Source organism: Ambystoma mexicanum, chromosome 7q (assembly GCF_040938575.1).
Source record: "Ambystoma mexicanum isolate Mex_15411 chromosome 7q, UKY_AmexF1_1, whole genome shotgun sequence".
Classification (NCBI taxonomy): domain Eukaryota; kingdom Metazoa; phylum Chordata; class Amphibia; order Caudata; family Ambystomatidae; genus Ambystoma; species Ambystoma mexicanum.
The window spans coordinates 599,533,732-599,549,171 of NC_090941.1; the positions used below are offsets into that span (position 1 = coordinate 599,533,732).

A 15,440-nucleotide genomic window follows, 5' to 3' on the forward strand; every position below is an offset into this window, starting at 1 on the left:
AATCATACCGTAATAGCTGCCAGTCATCTAAATCATGTGAAACTTCCAACAGGATGGCTCTTTTCATGTGGTAACATCACATACACTTACATTCCAGCTAACATTTCTGGAGGTCCGTGTGCCTTAACTCGATTAGGACTAATGATGTTTCCTTTACACCCAGCAATATCTCGAAACAAAAGATCAACTTTTGAATCCGTGGGTCTATCCCCCGATTGTGATTCACATGTGCATTTGCTATCAGAAGCTGAAGTTCTAGCATTAACCCTTTCATTAGTAGGAGTTTGGGGTTTATCTGCTGGGGGGTACAAGTCTTTGATCAAATTAGCATGTTTAGTAGTAAAAGGACTCAATCATACTTCTCAAGCTTTAGAAGAGTTACTCCTTGACAGCAAAGTTATTAGAAAAGCTACTTTGCAAAACAGAGCTGCTGTTGATTACTTATTGCTGAAGCATAATTTAGGCTGTAACGCAGTTGAAGGTATGTGTTGTTTCAATTTAAGTGACCATTCCCGATCCATTGAAAGTCATATTCGAGGTTTAAGGGATCTCATTTCTCACGTGTCCCAAGAGCAAACTGGGAATTGGTGGGATTGGTTATTTTCATGGATTCCCGATATTGGAGGTACACTGCGTTATGCTTTTGCTTGCATTTGTATTATATTAGCTATCATAATAGCTTGTTGTTGTTGTATTCAATGTATTCCCAACTTGGTTTTAATATTTCGGCGGTTTCAAAGACCGCCTCCTTTGCCACTGGGCTATGGAAGGTAAATATCCAAGGGTGGATTGTGGTGTTCGAGCTAAAAAACATGGCGCTGGTGCGCAGTGCATTCTGGGGGAACTCAGAGCCATAATGGATATTTATCCATGCCTCAGTGGAAAGCTGCACTTGCTTTGCGAAACAACATGTTTTCAACGTTATTCGCTGATGGGTTTGGAATGCAGGCCTTCTCAGCCAAGGACACGGCGCTGGGAAAGCTAGGATCCGCAGGTGCCGGCTGGTACCTGATAACGAAGTTTGTTTTGGTTTGTGATGCTTGCGCCAAGGTTTTGAGATGAGTTATGGAATTGTTTTCCGGGGCGCTTAGGAGAGGGAAGCGCTCTGCTCCTTGAGGTTACTGTCGGTTGACCCAGCTGGCAACCAACGGTCACCCATCAATGCGCAAGCGCATTTGCCAGAAAGTTCGAGAAGTTGCCACCCCTTGTTGAGGAGGGCATATATGCGGAAACCCTCAACGGTCAGACGGGATAAGCACAAAGACCTCAGTCGGAGGGGGGACGCCCTGGTCCGATATACATGTGGGCTGTTGTGATCTTGGCCTGGCTGTTGTCGGGGTCTTTCAGCCGCTTCTGGCGAGATGAGGTTTTGTCAAGTTACGCCCATGGTGATGTATTCCTGCTAATTTCCTATGATTTATCTGATTTATGCTTGTATTGTATATATGCCTAACTACGAATAAATAGCCGTATAAGTGCTACTTACTCTCTAAGCGTGCGTGTGGTTGTAAGTCATTGCGTTGTCTACCTGCGTTCAAAGTATTGGCTCTGCGGCTGCGCTGGTGATAAATTACTGTCCGTGCACTATTGGCGAGCAATACATGTTTTGGCTCTGCGGCTGTACTGGTGATAAATTACTGTCTGTGGAGCAATACAGTGACCTAAACAGAATCTGTTAAAGGTCTACCCTGCATGACAAGATTGCTGATCACTTCACCCAATATCACTATGAGCGGCTAGTAATTAGTTCGACCATTCACCACACCCAAGAAAACATTAGCTGACCTCCTTTCCCCCCTCCCCCCAACAGAAATCCAATAGAACAAAAACATGTACCATTTACAAGTTGGCCCCAACCTACAAATTCACCAGATCAACTATAATAGTTCTACACACAAGAGCACTTGCATCTTCAGTTCACAGAGCAGCATGCGCACTACAATTACATTGTAGATTAGTAGCAGGGGCTGACATAGCAACCAAACTCAGTTGTGGGGATGTTACAATTCCATTGTTTTTTTAAAAGAAGCGTAATCTGAAAGATTGCGCAGGTGTGTAGTAACATGTAGGTGTCACTTCATTGTCCAAACAGGCATGACTTTCATACTGTAACAAGAACACACTGTTAAGGAGACGTGGTGATAGAGTTCAGCTTGTCAAATTAGATCTGTCCGACAAAACATTTGTAGCAGACAATTGACTGGTTACTTTATAGTCCAATATTTGCAGTTGTTGCACAGCTACATCGCCAGGAACTGCAACATTACACAGACATTTGCAGATTTAATGCTGTCTATCAATTGTCCAGGTGAAGTAAGAGGCAGGTTCTAAGGAAGGAATATAGGAGGAATGAAGAACACTAGCCATCCCTGCCAAAAGACTTCGGTTTTCCAGCTTTTGTGAACAGCCATGAATACATTTTGGAATAGTCAGTTTTCAGCCATCAGCTTTTAAAATGTAATTCTCTTTCTTTCACTGCATCTTCTTTTTCCAGATTCCACCAGTAGCTGCTTTTTCTCCTCTACCTTTCTTTTTAAAGCCTGAATTATAGCTTTGCGTTATTTCATCAAATGTTTCCTGCGTCTTAACACGGTTTCTTGGCTGCGGGTATGAAAAAGGCAAGTTGAAACTTCATAATGTGACTACCAATACAACAAACATTTTGCCTGAGCTGTACACTGGGGTGACTCCCCTTAAGCGCGATCCTATCCACCCCCCTTGGGGTTTTGCTTATTCTTGCTCTCCTTGACACTTTCCCACCCTCCCCATGCAGCTACCCACAACTCAGTGTAGCTGCACACATAAAGGTGTGTATGGGTACATACCCTTGAGAGAGTGCTGTGACCACTATAATTTATAAATAGCGGCGAGCTGCGTCACCAATTCTGCATGGTATACTTATAAAGACCTTGAATGAATAGGGCAGAAAACGGATTTGTATCTGCGAATCGAGCTCTGCGAATCGAGCTCTACCTTGGACATCCTAGATTGGTTCCCCAACCTGTGGACTAAACTTTCAGGATTGCATCTAAGGTATTAAAAAAAAAATCTAAAGATAGTTTAGGAATTTCGATTTGGGGAACCAATCCAGGATGTCCAAAAACCACTAAAGACTTTTAGCACAACGCGTCAGCCATCGACGGGTCTCTCGGGACTCAACCCTTTATCATCAAGTACCATTAGAAAATTGTTTCAAGATATTTTCACAACCAACTTCCAAACCTGGTCACCATACCAAGTGTTCAATTTCAAGGCCTTGAAGACAGCTAAGGTCGAAACACGTGTCGGCTGACTTTATGGGAATAAATTCACCTACAGATGACCAAATATTGTTTTACTTTCATTCTAAAAGACTGCATACCTAACTTTAAGGAGGTAGAGTGCAATTCGCCAATACCAATCCATTCTCTGTCCTAGCTGCACACATACTCTGACCTGGACTACGGTCCCCACGGGCATTCAACCCATAGCACTCTATACTTTAGAGAGTTATTCTAGAGGAAAAGAGGTGCTGTAAATGAGGTGGGCATTGACGACTCAGCATAGGGACGTCAGATGTACCCTCATCCCCCCCAAACATCAAATAGATTAAACAAAAACAAAAAAAATTGCTTACCTAACTACAAAAGCATGACTGCCTTGAAATCCTTTTCTTCAAGTATTTCTCTTCTACTTTCATCGATACCCTCTAACAGCAATTTACAATTAACTTCACCAGGAATTGCAAAGGCTCAAATTACCCATCCTTTCAAATGCAGAGAATTGTCGGAATCAAAAAGAGGGCCATGATTTGAGGAAACTAAAAGAAGAAATAAAAAAAGTAAATTTAGTATGCGCCAAGTATTTGTGAACCAGGTCTGTACCCAAAACCATTAATTTATAGTGGGCTTGCTATGGATGTTCCTGCCTGATGTGTCCAGATTCATGAGTGATTGGTGCTTGGTTAACTTCCTCCAAGACTTCCACCCATTGTGGCTTTAACTAGTTGCATCTGTTTGCAAATTAGAGGCGGGTGTTCCGGAGAGGCAATACGTTCTTAACTGCAGAGCTCTTGTACCTAGTATGCTGCAGTCCTTATGTGTGTGTCCTTTAAAAGACAAGCACCCGTTTCAGTTTCTTAAACGTACATATCAACCATAGAGAGCCCCAGCTTGCAGACAGCAACATGTGCAGGAAATAGGAGGGTATGCAGGGACAGAACCCATTACCAAAGTGATCTTTACTGGGGGAACAAAAAGTCAATATTACACCTTAGCAGGAAGGCCTTTGCTAATATGAGCCAGGCACTATCCCCCAGAAGAGTCAGATTTCTCCTCCCACCTAAACCCCCCCTGGCCCTGGGGGGCAGAAATTATTTTACTCAAAGGGGGGTTGGGAGGGTCACATAGGAAGGCTTGAATACCACTGCCTTAAGGGAATAAAGTGACCTCCCGCTTTCAAATAGCAAAGCAATTAACAGCACTCTTTCATGCCCAGGTCAGAAAACTCCCGCTACCGCACCAGTCCTCTGATACACAAGACTGACACAAGACTGCTTAAATCCAGACAAGCATGAAAATAGCTCAACATCATCTAATGATAATGAACTGGTCCCATCATTAGAGAAGAAGAAAAAACATAAAAAGCATTCACGCCAGATCATAATAAACAATGATCAAAAAAGATATTTTCAAAATTAATGACCTGGATCACTATCCCTAGCAAGCATTCAATAAGGTTTACAGGCAAACTATCTTCAATTAACTGCTGAGGTCAAGTGGTTGGAAAAAAAACAAACGGCATTGAAGGGGCAATAAAATCCCTCCCGGAACCTCATCAACCTATATAGAGAATGTGACAAGTATAACTAGAACATGCAGTAACCCAGAGTCCCTGAAACTTACATTTGTACATATTAAATCATGTAGCGATTTCCCCAATCCCCAAAGTGTTGAACAAACTAAACGTAGATTGAGTAGAGCAGGAGTCATGGGGTGGTGGGGTGGTGAGGGGGATTAGAACACCGGGGGTAAACAAGCCATCGGTGTGTTCTTTAAAATAAAAAGAGCTCTGCCTCATGGGTATAGCATCCGTAACTTCCAGCAGTGAAAAAATATTCAAAAGCATTACAATATAAAATGAGTCTTTGAATGCCGGACAATTTGCTTTTTATGGGGGGGTAGCTTTACAGAACATCTTTAGGGGTGCTTTGACCTTGAACTTCACAGAGTACCTGCCGTGTACACTTTACATTACACAAATCTCAACAATATTCCCGAGCTTGAAAGGGGGTGGGGGGCATTGAGACTCTCCTTTAATGCAAATTCAGTTGCTGGACATGCCACTTTTTTTGTTGGCTGGTGTTCAATGGCTTAAGTGAAAGCAATGATCAGGTTGCAAGCATTGCTAAGAGAAATAAATAGATGGGGGGCATCTCTCCACTGTTGGTTAGAGGAGTCTTTGCTCTCCCTTCTCCATGAGAGTTTGGATGGCCAATATTTGGAACCATTCTCTGTGCGTAGAATCACAACAACAAATCTAAGCCAAAAGCACCCTGTGCCACCAGAAAGAGGAATCGAAGAACTCATTCATCAGGGCATTACAACCATCCCCAGCCTGAAACTACACCTGGCAGTGTGTGCAGCACACCCCATACCACACAGTGGCTCAAACAGTCTGCCACACACTTCAAAACATAGCCAGCCTTCATGCTAGCCAAACAAAACTTTGCCACTTAGCATGCTGCTTCAGAATTAAGCAATATTAAAAATGCTGCGAAAGTCTCACACACTTCCCACAAGCCACACATCAACAGTCCCCACACAAGGGAAATCTATGCCAGCGGGTATCTGGGCACTGGCATGCAGCTGTATGGGCAACTTATTGAAAATTACAAGCATTGTGCCCTCTATATACAATAGACCAGGGGTCTCCAGCCTTTATGTTGACGTGAGTTACTTTCAGCAGGGGGGCCAACAGCAAGAGCTACTTGCAGGCTATATCAGGGGTTGGGGTTGTTCATAAACATTGGAACTTGTACTTTTTTAGCTGTAATTTTCCCTTTATAAATATAAAGAATAACATATCCCTTCACGATTATGTTAAGAATTTCAAAAATCTCTTTATTGCAGTCTTATTTATTAGAAGTTCTCATAAAAAGACGTTCACAATGTAGGAAAATGATTGGGACATTCTGTGTGAAGGTTGACAGTGCATGCCATCCACCAGTGCTCTGTAGTCTGGTGTATAACTTGATACAGCAACTCGAATGGAATCACTCAGATGCTCATCGGCCAGGCGTGTTCAAAATTTCAATTTGATGAAGTTCATATCTGAAAATGCAGATTGAGAGATAGGTGGGACCAAACAGAGAAGTCACTTTTAATGCTGCTGTGCAAATGTTACTGTACTCCTTGTAATCAACAAGGCTCCAGAAATTGATGTGAGATTGTCTGCTTTTCAACTGAATGTACCGTTGCAGGCTGACAATCTCCAGTTCCATAGCAAAACTGTTCAGCGTAAAACAGCTCACTCATCTGTTCTGTAAATTCAAACATTGACTTCCATGAAGGGGTTTGCGATGAACATCACACACGGTTCAATCATTTCAAAATCCCTGAACCAGTCACTGAACTCTTCCTTAAGCCTGCTCAGGAGGCTGCAATATTTGTCTATGTTCAGGAGTTCAGGACTAGTTGTATGCTCTGTCAGCATTTGCATTACAGGAGGGAAATGATGAATTTTCCTTTTCTCCACTTGTTCACTGAAAAGGTTAAGTTTGGACTTAAATGTCTTTACTGCACTTATGTCAGCAATGGTTTTAGCCTTTCCTTGTAGTTCACAGTTCAGGGTATTTCATTTCTCAGTGACATCTGCCAGAAATGCCAATTCAAGTAGCCAAGAAATGCTGCATAATTGGCCGATGTCTTCATTTCTTGACCTCATGAAGTCTTTGATTTCTGGCAAAAGTGAAAGAAAGCAACGTAGTATTTCCACCCTGCTAAGCCATCAGATTTCTGTGTGTAGCAACAGATCACCATATGCGGCAGATTTGGCCTTTGCACAAATTTAATTCATAATTCGCACAACAGGGGCCATTACGTGATCAAACCCCATCACTTTGGCACAAATTGCCTGCTCGTGGATGATGCAGTGGTAGTGCAATAATTGAGGGAAATCAGGGTCTGCTTTACAGCACGCAACAAAAACAGAATGACGCCCTGGTGCACCAGCAGTTGTTATTGCCACCAACTTGTTCAATGGAATTTTTGTTTTGACAAAATAATTCTTGACCTCATTGTAGATATCAACACCTCTGGTTGTGGATTCCAGAGGCAACAAGGTCAAGAATTCCTCTTTGTTGGTGAAGTCTTCAAACACCATTCAACAGTGCCAGCTGAGCAGTATCACTTGCATCAATTGATTCATCACACTGAATGGAGAAAAAAAAATTGCATATGCTCAAATATTTTTCCAATTGCCCCATCACATTGGCTGATAGTGCAGATACCCTCCTTGCCATTGTGTTTGCACCGAACGGCACATCTGAAATGGCGGACATAATTTCAGGGCAGTTTTTAAACACGAGAGCCATCGCACCTTTCACAGCTGCACCATCTGTAAAAATGCATTTGTGTTTTGCCAAATAATGTGCAACTTCGAAGGATGCCTCTGTTGCAGCATTTGCTTTCTTTGCTGGTTGGGTAAAAAATGATTGTTGCATCTGGAGGGCAGCTTTTAGTTCAGCTACTTTTTGGGATCGCAGACGGCCTCCTTTATGAAAGTTCTTTTCATAATTTGTATGCATTGTCCCAAAGAGCCTCTCGACATTACTCTTTCCCACTGCAAATTAAACACGCACTTCCCTTTTACGCTCGCGAAAAAGAAATCAGTCTCGCACTCTTGATGAAAATTATACGTCTTCTGCCTTTTGTTGGATGATCTGCCTACTTCTGGATCCAGGATTTCAACAAGTGTCGTTTCGTTTGTACGTTTCTTTTGGGACTGCACGTGCAATGTAATCTGAGGGGGATTTCAATGTGTTATGGTTTTAAAAATAATTGAGCAAACAAAATTCTGCTTAGTCAAAAAACCAATGCCATTTAAGCACATTTGCAATTCCGAAAAATATTAACTTTGTGGCATGCACCTATGTCAAGTCATTTATAAAGATGTTATATGCTTGACAAACTGCTTAATCACATATAAATGCTTCTGTTGTGCTGACAGCAGTTATTAGGAAATTAAACTGTGGGTTCATGGGTGTCAACCGTTGATATTCACTACAGGGGCAGAAATACCCCCAACCTCTGCTCTGAATACAAGCCAGTGACCAGCCCAAACCATGCCCTGGCCAAACACATTTTATAGGAATTGCAAAAGTCATACGATTAACAAGCAGTTTTTTAATATTTAACATCTCAGCAACAGTCTCTCAACCCGCTGAGCTACCCTGGTAACCTTCTACTGTAGAGTGAGTCTATGGATCCCTTAATGTACTCAAAATCGCTGTATTACCAACTGTACTTTGGGTGCACCCCAGCCAGGAAAGTGATTTAAATTTGAACTGATGCAGCGTGGAGTTTGGGAAGAAGCAGCATGAAAGAAGTTGCCCCATTTTAAAACTTCTATTTTGAACATTTCCTTTGAGTGGAGTTCAAATGCCAACTCCGCCCCCACACTGACCCTTGTGGGATTCCCCCTTTACATTTTTCCCCCCCATTTCCACTGCTGAGTGGAATAGTGTCTTGCACATCTCATTCACGTTCCAGTGGCCTACTGCACACCAAACGCGAGATTCTCTTCAGGGGGTTATCCACCAAAAGAAGATCCTGGGCACAACAAGGCTGCAGCTACATTAGTAACGGCAGGGCTCTGAGAGGCAGTCACGAGGGGGCTTGCCCGCCAGAGTCCTGCCTTCTAAAAATAGCTTGCATGACTGAGAATGAGCCCAGGGTCGAAACAGAGGCACGCAGCTATCATCTCTGAATGTCTCTGCTTCACACTGTGTTGACTTCCAGTCATATGAGTTACTATTAGAAACAGCAGGGCTCTGGCAAGGAAGTCCCGAGGGGGCTTGCTCGCCAGAGCCCCGTCACCTAAAAGTAGCTCTCATGATTGCAAATGGGCCCAGGGTGGGAGACATTAAGCAGCACAGCTGAATGTCTCCATTTCACTCTGGGCTTTGTTCTGCCGAGATGCCGACCCTCTGACAGCAACACGCAACAGCTGTGCGCACAGGGGCTGCAGTGGCTCAGCAGAAAAAGACAAAATAAATGATTAACTTCCACCGATCCACCCGACCCAACGTACCTCAGCAAGACACGTTTTCCTGGAATACTACTGTCAGCTCGCTCCTGCAATCCAAGCCCCAGCATCAGCCACCTCCAAATCAGATCCAAAAATGATGCAAGGCGCCATGGCAAACTGAGTAGCACAAAGAAACCACTGTGTCCAATAGGACCACAGCTCTCAGCAAGGAACGTGCTCTGGCCAATCACATGGTGCAATCTATATGCTATAGAGAATTGCAGGCCTGTGATTGGTCAGAGCACTTCCTGGCATCATTCTTTTTTTTCCCGAAACTCGAGCGTGAGCTTCTTCATAGGCTCTGGCGAGCTACTCGTAGCTCGCGATCGACTGTTGAGAGACCACTGCAATAGACATTCTCACAGGGGCTATGGGACACTGCAATGTTCTTAAGCAGACAACAGTCAAATCTTGAATATCGCTGGGTCCATGCAACTCTTTCCTTCACAGTAAAGCATTGCAATGATTTTGCTCATACCCACTGAAGGTGCGGTCATGTGTACGAGGTGCATATGCACTGTACCAGACACATAGCAACATCGCACACAAGGGCACAGCAAGCACGTGGATAATGGACCACTTTAAAGCAACCAGGGATGTTGCAAAAGTTTAATACATTAAGCTTCTGCCGTTTAAGCCCACATGTGCACTTTCCCCTAGGGACCAGGGAGGGTAAGTGCTCATCTAAACTAGCAATCAAAATGTATGTTAACATATAGCAGTGCCAGCAAGATAGCAATTAGATTTTTTGGCCTTTAAAAAAAAAAAAAAAAAAAAAACATTCTTGATAACAAGATAGTCACTCTACAGGCAGTGGTCTAAACTTTTTTGACCCCCGAGCCCTCCATAAGAAAAAGGTAACTGGCTTGGGCCCCTCTATACACGTGGACTCCAAAATGTTTATCTGGTGTAGAATGGTGCCAAATGGAGGTGTGGGTGCCAAACATTCTTTCAAAATCATTGCTTGCAATAACTAGAGGGCAAATATTTGTAAACGCAGCATTCAGAATGTTTTGCTACAGGAGACTTTGACTAAAAGTAGTTGGATATTTATTGCATACTGTAACATAGGACACACTCAAGTACAACAACTTCTTTACTATCAATGCAGTCACTTGCAAGTTGGACAGTGGCATACTGGAGAACTAGTTTGAAGGGTGGGCCTGCCTTTCAGCAGCCAGCCATCACTATTGGGTTACATTTTTGCAATAGACAACCACAGGTTTTCTTCCAGCTTTGACCGATATTTAGTGCTGCAAGTGTTGAAAATCCAATCTTGCAAAGGTGCGAGGTGCCGAAAGGTAACAGTACATTGACTGTGCATTTGGATAAAGTAGGAAACTGCATTTTGCCAAAATCCACCCAAGGACATTTTTTTGAATTGGCTCTCCAGTAGGCAGCCACTTTGAAGTTCCATTAGTTCCTCCTGGAGGTGTATTGGGAGGTGGGAAACACCCTACGTCTGCTAGGAAAGACTGAACCACGCAGTCATTGATGCTACAATTGTCCTCTGGAAAGTACTTTTGAGAGTGGTTCTGAGATGGTTTCCCATTAGTTCAGCAACACATGAAAAGATCATACTCCGCCTCCTCAAGAGCATCTGCTAATAAGGGAAACTCATTCGGAATGCAGATTTTAACCCTCCTCCTCCTCAAAAGCTCCAACTTCTTCTTGAATGCTGACATTTTGGAGTTCATAGGCGTTGACGTGCTTTCTTTTCTGTGCCTTGCAGGGAGTGGTTTAGAAAATGTAGCTTTTCAAAGAAGTCGCCACAGTAAGCTAACAGTACAAGCCAGTGTGAATCACACAGAGGCTCTTTTGTCTGGTCTAAACCCAGGAGAAAGCGTCTCACTTTGTTCCCGAGTTCCTAAACACAATTTAAAACCTTTCCCCCTGGAGAGCAACCTGACCTCCGTGTGAAACAAAGCATCTTCTGCTCCCGTTTCTGCACATAATGTGGCAAACAGACAGGCTCTTGTGAAGAATGCACAATCTTTACAACAGAAGTCAGCACCTCTGAGAGTCCATTCCCCATATTGCGCACAGGCAAAGCTTCCCGGGGATCACGCAGTGTGTCCACAATACATGTGGAGCTACTACCAACACTTGCTTTTAAACCACTTTGCTGGATTTTTTTTTTACCTGGGGAGTGTGTGTGAGCCTTTCTTCTCACTCCCTCATGTATTTTGATGTGCGTTTCAGTCTTGTGTTCTTTGATTATGGAGCCTAAACAACTCCATAAGCATCTTTTCATTTTTGTGTCACAGCACCCTCAGTGCAGTGACACAGGGAAGGAAGCCTTTCAGGATATCTCAAGGTCTAAATACCTTTTCTGGGATAAACTACCGTCCCCCAGAGAAAGTAAAGTTAAATTGACTTTGCTAGTCTTTAAATTCCTAGACACAGCCCACACTGCCTTCCAAAAGAGTGCTGGAGGGGTTACCTAGTAATCCTGTGTCTAGAAACTCATGTAGCAGTCAAATGCTACCCTTTCCTATCGAAATGACTGGTGGCAGTGGACTACCATTTTTCCCGTCCACGACCGGCAGCTAAAAATTGCGGGAGCCATGTTTTTCAAGCCTCCTTTGTTTAAACAGGTCCCGGTCTTCTTTTTTCGCCGATTCTTTTTGGACAGGTCCTTCTAGAATTTGTCTCTGCTCGCAAAACCAGTTTTGGTCCCTTTGTTCCTACGCCTTTGGCAGGTTTCAGGACTGAAGACCGCCTCTGGCGCCTGAGTGTCTGCGGTGGGCAGGAAATGAGGGAGGTGCCCAAAACTCCCTGTGCTTAGTCTCCTAGGAGAAACAAATGCACTCCGGCGTGATTGGCTGGCTAGCTGACTGTCTGGCAAGGACAGCCAACCTGCTGGGCGAGTGACAGGTAGGCTGGAATGAACAGGAGAGAACTGAATAAAAGGAGAGTCTCCTGGGTTGGAAGGCAGAGTCGACCACTGGAACGAAAGAACCAAAGACGAGCTGGAAGAGGACAGATGCTGCAAATCCTGGACCGTTGGTTTGCCCGGTGAAGCCCTGCTGCAGGTCCAAAACACCCAGTTCAGCTCGACAGAGAAACAAACCCCTTCAAGGACGACTTCTTCCTTTGAGTTGGTAGGACCAATCAACTCGTAAACCACCTGGATACCATTCTCGGAGTTGGTTAGGATTAACAAGGGAGAAGGACACCAGCTTGTGTGCTTGAAGGAAAGCTACTGGAACTGAAGATTTGCCAAGTCTGCCCGCTTTGTGACCAGTCGCCATGCAGGAGTCCCCAGACATCCTCCCTCTTGTGCCCACAACTGAGGCTCAGGAACAGCAAGATCTGCAGGAACAGAAGTCTTCGGCTGCATCTTTCTTCATTGGAAGGTACTGTGAAAACTCAAGAGAACTTACCTCTCACTGCAAAAGTGCATTTAACGTTGCCAACTTTCAGGCCCGATCATCTTGTGACCCAGCATACTTTCTTCCACAAACTACTTCTGAGAACTTTGGCAAAGACTTTACCGTTTAATAACCAGAACCGTTTTATCCTATACAAGACATTAGCCCATTGACTTTGGCCTAACCTATTGCATTGAATTGACTCCTCTGGTGAATTATTTGCCAGGTTTCAGAAAATTCGTTCGATTAACCTATGCCTTTTTACTCCTACTTTACTGCTATTTTGCCCTTACTTCAGGGGAGCGCAACTGCTTAAGTAATCTGTACTGTAGTATACATGTGTGATACATCTTGCCTCCTTTTAGTGAATGCTTTATAAAGGATTGTGTAATAAATTAATAAGTGTTTTACCAAGAAACGTTGAGTGTAAGTGTCTATTTGAATACTTGTGATTGTAGACCTCTGTGTAACAGCCCTTCCAGCTCACATTCCCTCTTGAGATAAGCCTGACTGCTCAGTCCTGCTACCAAAAACTGTAGTACAGACTTATACCAAAGGTTGGTTTTGCTTACACCTGTAGTCCCAATTGTATGTGGTGGTCCCAGAGGGTACTGCATGCAATTCTGCCTAACACTGGACTAGGCCACAGATTGGCGGCGAAAACCATACCTGGATGCACAGGGCCAATATAAACCTTCAGCACTTCTGCTCAACCAATGTTACAGAGGGAAAAGAAATCCTTACTTGCCTGCATGACTGGGTCAAGTGCTTCACTGGATTTTTCTTGCTGGGACACAGGTGGTTAGGTTGACACACCGACGCTTGGAGCAATGTTGCTGCAATGAAAACAGTCAAGGGATACAGGTCGACCTGCGACTCCAAAATGAGCAGGGGTTAATGTTAGGGAGAATTGCCTGCTGGAGCTTCCCCCTACACGCGGGACAGGCAGCTCTGCAGATGCTCAGAGCTTCCGGGGGGTGGAGGGTTGGGGCTGGGACAGGGCCTGCCTTCTCACCCTCGCTTAGCGGGGCTTCCCAGAACTGACCCAACCCCTGCCCTCTTGCATGCAACTCATACTTAGCTGGCAGGGGAAGATCTCCCACGGTGAGGCTTACCCATTGCACATCGGATTTGCTGACCCCTGCTATGTTCCCAAATGCAGGATACACGACTGCATTATTTCTGGTGGTGAGGGACTGCGTTCGCGCTCTCCCCCCAATTTATTGGTGAAAGAAAAGGTAAAGTGTGCACTAGGCCTGCTAGGTTGCATACTTTAAGATTGTGCTCACATTGCGTTTCTTCAATTAGGTTCACCTTTGGGCGATCCACATTTTATCTGTTGAATTGAATTATGCTTCTTTCATCACCACAGAAGTAATGTGTATTACAGAGATAAGCTGCCATATGCATTGGGCACACTGCACATGCTCAGGCAGCATCAATCATGCTTTGTACAGGACAATGCTGGCCTAAATTGGGAACAGCCAGCATAGACATGTTGCTACAGGGGCATATTTTGGGTACAACCAGCATGACAAAGTGTTACATCAGTGACAGTGCTGTTTTACACTGTGGACACATTGATCATTAAAATGTGTTGTGTTGTAAAATGTTCTTTTCTGCTGTTGGTGACATGGAATTTTCATGTTCCCCTTTAGAACTGATTGTAAACTTATGGCTTTTTGGTCACCTTTTCTGCTGTAAAATGCACTATTTCAACCCCATATTTGAAAAAAAAATTCTTGGGGTGCAACCCCCCAAACCCTCCCTAGAACCTCGTAGCTCCCACGCTATGCTCAGTGCCCCCACTATTTCAGAAAAATATTAACACAGACACTGAAAGAAATCACAAGCAACTAACCTCTGATCACTGCCCATGACACCAAAAGCTTTCTTTGGGACTGCATGGCTATCACTGCCTGTGATGCTATTGTGTCAAAGACACACAACATTGCTTTCTAATATACTGCTTTGGGTGAGGTTGTTGACTTTTGGCTTGCCGGCCCACTGGGTGACAAAAAGTTAATGCTTCAGCCCCACATTCAAAAAGATTGGACAAGCCTGCCTTAAGGCATTTCAGAAACTATCGGCAAACTTTCAAACTAACACAATGCCAGCAGGTCTCATAGGGACTTTAAACGTGTGATTGATAATGAAAGCAATACAAGACCTCCGTTTAGCCTTCTCTTGCAGGCATTGCAAAGGGGTAAATGAACAATCCCTCCCAGGGGGATGCCAAATCGCCCCCCATGCAGGAGAAATAAAGAACTGTTATGCTGGTAATTCGTACCCATATGCGCCTGTCTGCATAAGACACATAACCCCATCTGCTGCACATAGCAAATCCTCCAACCCCCCTCCCTGCCCCCCTCCCTCCAGCAGGGAGGATAACTAACCATTCGCTGTACTGTTCACTGGTACAGTGGAAACCCCATTGGGACAGAAGGAACGCACTGTGCCCAGCCCCACGCCATAAAGCACATCACCCACGGGCAAATCGCACATCTGCATGAGAAAAGCCTAAAACGAACTGAATCCACCTGTACTTGAAGTAAATCAAAACCGATGCACATTACAAACCCCAAAATATACAGAAATACCCCCTCCCCAAAATTTCGTCACCCCTTTGATGCACATTACATATTCTCAAAAAACACTGAAATAACGAAAAAAACAGAACTGAATCCGCCTGTACTTCTCCGCAACGCCTTGCCTTCCCACTCCTGCAAAACAAATGACGAAGTGAACGCTTAAACCCACGTGATGAAGAGGACGTCA

General features: G+C 44.1%; 1 long non-coding RNA gene and 1 pseudogene across 1 annotated transcript; one reads left to right on the forward strand and one right to left on the reverse strand.

Moving 5' to 3' along the window:
• Positions 1 to 836: 836 nt before the first annotated feature.
• Positions 837 to 15,403, reverse strand: LOC138528274 (uncharacterized). The gene is made up of 3 exons (XR_011284109.1): positions 15,343 to 15,403; positions 3,617 to 3,799; positions 837 to 2,601 (listed from the first exon to the last, which is right to left on the reverse strand). It is a non-coding gene; the product is annotated as an uncharacterized lncRNA (long non-coding RNA).
• LOC138528966 (U1 spliceosomal RNA) lies at positions 13,736 to 13,879 on the forward strand (annotated as a pseudogene).
• Positions 15,404 to 15,440: the final 37 nt, after the last annotated feature.